Source organism: Euprymna scolopes, chromosome 4 (genome assembly GCF_053919585.1).
Source record: "Euprymna scolopes isolate OS-2025 chromosome 4, ASM5391958v1, whole genome shotgun sequence".
NCBI classification, from domain to species: Eukaryota; Metazoa; Mollusca; class Cephalopoda; order Sepiida; family Sepiolidae; genus Euprymna; species Euprymna scolopes.
The window spans coordinates 8,787,739-8,793,379 of NC_136485.1; the positions used below are offsets into that span (position 1 = coordinate 8,787,739).

Below are 5,641 nucleotides of genomic sequence, written 5' to 3' on the forward strand. Positions count from 1 at the left end.
TCCTTGCAACTGGATTCAAGCAATTCCGATTCAGGAGAGGTGTGGTTGGAGATTGCGCAAACCTTCCTCACAATTTCACGTACAGCTGACCCTACAGGATGTATCCTTTGTCTTTCGAGACTAAACGGAGGCATCGATACATTTTACCTTAAAACAATACTATTTTGGTTTTGATCATAAAATTTTCTCCGGGTCAAAGTATAAAATGTGCTATTTGATTTTTCCTAAATAGTGTTTTACATTATATATCTACGAAAGAGTTGTAACAAACACTCCGATATATGCGTCAATCTGGAAATATTGATAGTTGAATCATTGATAATACTATGATAATAATATGATAGGATTGAAAATATTCTTGTCGTACCCAATCACAACAATATCGTACAAGAGACCAGTAATTAATTCCCAATTGTCCGCTTATATGATGTGAGAACGAGAGGAAAACGAATCAGACGAAAGTTAGTTCAACTTTCCGTTTCAATAGTTTTCTGCTTACAATTATATAATGTACGCATTACATTTATAAAATGTATGCATCAAATTATATTTAAAATACGAATTAGATAAGAATTAACTAATTAAGATTATAGTCTAACAAGAAAAAATGAAGCAGAACCGATTTGGTCAGGTTCGGTCTTGTTGATAAAGTTTCGTTTTCTTCATATTTTCTTGTTACTGTCTGATGATTGACTCACGTTTAGATGATAGGCAATCCCGCCATTTAAGACTATTTCCATCCTGATTCATATAGCAACCGAAACTGACTAGAATATGAGATTTCTAGGAGCAGACATAATTCTGTTTCGCGCATCAGATTATTCGTTTCTTGTTGTTGTACTATGTCTCTCTAGAGGAATAAGGAGGTGGCGCCAGTTTCGATCGGCGATCAATAATAAACGTTGTAACAAATATAGCTGTCTTACGTCAGTGAAAAACGAATTATAATGTATACACATATACATTATATATACTTACTAAATATATACCGATAAGAATATTGTCCGATTACCGATTAAGCGGTTATTGATAATCGACCGATTACTGATTAATCAGCTAATATTTAATGTTGATTCATCAGAAAATTTGGGTACTCTTGCATAATTTGATCCTGATTCTTGGGAATTCCCGTCAAGCCTTGGTCAGGCGAGACCGGCAATCATCGGTATAAGCCGAGCGTTGTAACGACGCAGACTAATTCAAAAACAAACAAAGAGAAAAAAATGCAAGTTCAAGTAATCAAAAATAACAAAAACCTACCTTTAAATGACTAAACATCTTTTTATTTAATTTAATCAATTTATTTTTTTTGTAAATATTTATCAATAAAATGTTTTTTCTTCAAGATGAGGTTTTACTATTTTTTTTCTATTATTAAATTTTTAGGTGTAAGTACACGTTTTGTTTTTTTCAAGCATTTTTATTCAGTCAAGGTTTTTATTGGGGGGCACACAGAAATGTTCTGCATATTTTTTAAAGAAAATACGTTATGATATGTTTACGAAAAGCGTAAATTGTTAGATGAAAGTACAAGAAAACATTTTTTTTCAAGAAAACTTAATATTTTTATTTTATTTTAGTTTAGTTTAATTTTTACAGCTGTTCATTACCGGCGAAAGAACTTTACCGAGATAAGGATATTTTTTAGGATTTTTTTTTAATTTCGGTTGACTGTAGAACGGCCATCGACGGCATAAAGGGACGAGATGGAGTAGAGGAAATGAGTGTGTGTGTTCTGATATAATATCCTTCGATATTTTTAACGGTAGCCATTTCTAACGTCCATAAATAAATGATTTTTACTTTTGTTGCGATCTCCAAAAAACGATCCTGTGCGAAAAGGATATCCATTGTGTGCACTGTCTATTTGTGCATCTCCAGGAGAAACCATTCTTAACACACGATTTCTTTTTAGTAACATTTGTGTTTCGACATTTGCAATTCGAATGTCGTCTGCTTCCGTTTCAAAAGCGCTTTTTCATTGGCTAATCAAACGCTCTCGTGTAATGAATGAATGCATGAATGTAGGATTGACATGACATTCTTAAAGATAAAATAAATGACCGAAAATGGGCTGTAATAATGTAAATAAATAAAAAGTAAATGATTTAGAATGGCTTTAATGAAATTAAGGATGAATTGAATGACCTTAAGAAAACACTTGACTTGAATGCTTAAAAAAATATCTGGAATCTTTCAAAAACAACTTGAATGATCTGGAAAATGACTTGAAATGCTTTGAGACTGGTTGTAAAGGATGTGCTAATTTTACATTAAATTAATACAGAAAAGTGATCCCCCACTTTATATCGCAAAGTTACAAACATAAGTACAGCATGTAGTAAGAACTGATACTACACTTTGATCTTGACCAAAAGGCCAAGAAATGGGTATTTATTTGCTTACCCCACCGAGCAAATTAGGCACAAGGCCGATTTTTAATGCGAGGAGTGAAAGGGAAATGGGGACCATCTCCCCGGGGTGTAGCGGAGATGGATAGTAATAGTTGGTATGAAGGGTTGGTATTTATTTGTATCTGCCGGAACAGATACTACACTTTGATCTTGGTCAAACGGCAAAGAAAAGGGTATTTATTTGCTCCCCCACCGAACAAATTAGGCACAAGGCCGATTTTTAATGTGAGGAGTGAAGGGGAAATGGAGACCAACTCCCCGGGGAGTAGAGGAGATTGACAGTAACAATTGGTATGAAGGGTTGCTCCTATATTTGTTACATGAAAAAGGCTTGCCCCTATTTTCATGTAAGTAAAAATAAAGAGAACTAGTAAATGAAAATAAAATCAGAGAAAACGGGAATCGAACCCTGAAGATAAGTTTTAAAGAACAATAGTTTTTAAATGGAATGTCCAGTAAATTGTAAATTCTGATAAAATATTTAATAAATACAAATTTGGCTGTAAACTATGCACATTGTTAAGTAGAATGAATAATAAAATATGAGTTATATGAATTAGATAAGTAGGTTAAATTCCTTTTGTAAAACAACAAAGGAAAATGGGAAATCAGAATGTTTCAAAAACGTGCAAATCGCGCATGTTGATGACACGTGAATTATAGTCACGTTGGCCAGACATACATGTGATTTCTCAATATAGGAAAGAGTTCGAAGTTAGAGTTAGTTAGAGAGTCAGAAGGTTCGAGAACTCAGGAGAGTTAGATCAGTCCGACCAGGGACGCAGAGAGGTTCAGACCGAACCTTGGCACGTCTGGAAGCGAGGGGGTTTTAGAAGAAGATGTAAAGAAGAAACATTGAATTCCTGGATGCAAAGCCATTGACCGGTCAATTGGAAGAAATAAATGATCATCACGTTTTCCATAACTGCCGTCTTCTGTGTTCATCATTACAACGAGAAAAGGTATTGTCCATTTATGTATAAAAACCATTTGATAAAATCATCATCTAAAAAATATGTGTTAGAAAGAATATGTGTCAAACTATTTATGTTATATAAACACTCCCGTTTCATACATTACTGTCAAAAGCATAAATGCCAATCTCTTGGTCTATCTGTCTAGATATCGAATCACCTCTCAATGCGTATTTATATGTACACTCTCTCATTGTATATACTTGTTAATGTCCCATCTCTTACAATATGCACATCACAACAATATGAACACTCACAATGAATATATATAATAAGTACCATCTCTTACAATATGAACTCTCCTAAGACTCTAATCTCTCACTAAGACTCTTACTCTTCTTAACATGAAAAACAAAAAGAACTTTCAGCATTCTAATAATAACACCACTACGTAACACATTGACCAAGGTCTTATATGTGAGGTTGCCCCCACATATGCCCTTTGCTTGCAGTATCTGCCGGAACAGATACTACACTTTGATCTTGGCCAAAAGGCCAAGAAAAGGGTATTTATTTGCTATCCCACCGAGCAAATTAGGCACAAGGCCGATTTTTAATGTGAGGAGTGAAGGGGAAATGGTGACCAACTCCCCAGGGAGTAGGGGAGCTGGATAGTGACAATTAGTATGAAGGGTTGTCCCTACATTGACCAAGGTCTTATATGTTATGTTGTCCCCACATAATGATCTTTGCTTGCAGTACCTGCCGGAACAGCTACTACACTTTAATCTTGGTCAAAAGGCGAAGAAAAGCTTAAAAAACTAACAAGAGCATCTATTTACAACACACCTTTGATCTTAACCAAAAAGGCCAAACACAAAAGTGTTACAGACAGCTCGACAGACCGACCGACCGACAGACAGGCCGACTGACCGACAAACAGACCGACGATGGAGTGACTTATAGAGTCGCTTGCACTCGGCTAAAAATAAATAAATAATCAGAAAAAACTCCTCCCACCGAAAAATACTAAAAACATCACATAAAAAGAAAAAAACTAAATAAAGAATAAATAAAAAAAATAAAAAGTCGATATAGCGTTTCAACAATGCTCGACTGAAACCGATGGTTGCTGGTCTAGCTAGATCAATGCTTGACCGGAATTCTCTAGAACCGGATAAAATTATAAAAGAGTACCCAAATTTGTTTTCATATATTCTTCTAATGTTACTTTAATTATATTGTAAACGAACACAGGTTAGTTGCCTTTCTGCTCGCCGGTGAAAATTCAACAAAGTGTATCCTACACATTGTGTTTTCAAATAACAAACATGGCGCGCGTAATGAGCTGCAGCCTTTTTCAACTGGGCTTTATTTTAGAAAAATAAAGGTAAGCATATAAAAATTTCTTTCAATTCGCTTTCTATCTAATTAATATTATTATTTTGTACCATAAATCGCTGTGAAATAAAGTTATTACTTTATAAGTGTAGGTGGTAGTTTGCATTATTGTAAAGGAATATATCGAAGTGTTAAAAGCCAAAAACAATGCGAAAAAAGAAAAGACCGGAATCATGAGAGTAAAGAAAAGAAAAACAAACAAGTAGACGACTGTGTTTGAGAAAAGAAATGCCTAATTGTTTATTCATTTCTCATTCCTCACCTCGCTGTATAATTATTTTATAACCAAGTTGCTGGTATGTCCGGTGTATATAAAGTCCGTTGGTGGTATGGAACTTTGATTAATTTCGGGAGAAAGGTACCCCCCTTTTCAAAAAAGAAAACAATGATAGATTAGAATAAAAAAACGAAATTAAAAGCGAATAAAAGGTAGAAATGTAAGACGAAGTAGTATAAAATTGTAAACTAATTGTATAATAATAATAATAATAATAATAATAATAAGAAGAAGAAGAAGAAGAAGAAGAAGGAGAAGAAGATGAAGAAAGCATGCTGCCCTGAGGTATGGGCAATTTCCCAACTCACAGTTTTCGTGCTTTACAAGCCCGTATAAATTAAGTATTTTGAAAAAAAAAATGATGTCGCAATGAATCCGGTTCAGCTAATAAACAGATATGAAAAATAATTTTTATTTGACTATTTGTCTCAATCCCAATATATTTTAGAAATGTCTATCATAAAGAAATCAGAATAATGCAAAAAATTACATAAAACAAACAATTATAGTGAATCGTAAATTTAAAGATAATTTGAGACAGACAAGATGTCTGCGTGTTTTTCCTGTACTAAAATCTATTAGCTCTGATACAATTCATATACCGTGTGTGCAAAATTATGTTACAGCGATGCATG

At 33.9% G+C, this 5,641-nt stretch overlaps 1 pseudogene; it reads right to left on the minus strand.

Moving 5' to 3' along the window:
* Nucleotides 1-3,746: 3,746 nt before the first annotated feature.
* Nucleotides 3,747-3,896, minus strand: LOC145274928 (U2 spliceosomal RNA; annotated as a pseudogene).
* Between the last annotated feature and the right edge of the window lie 1,745 nt (nucleotides 3,897-5,641).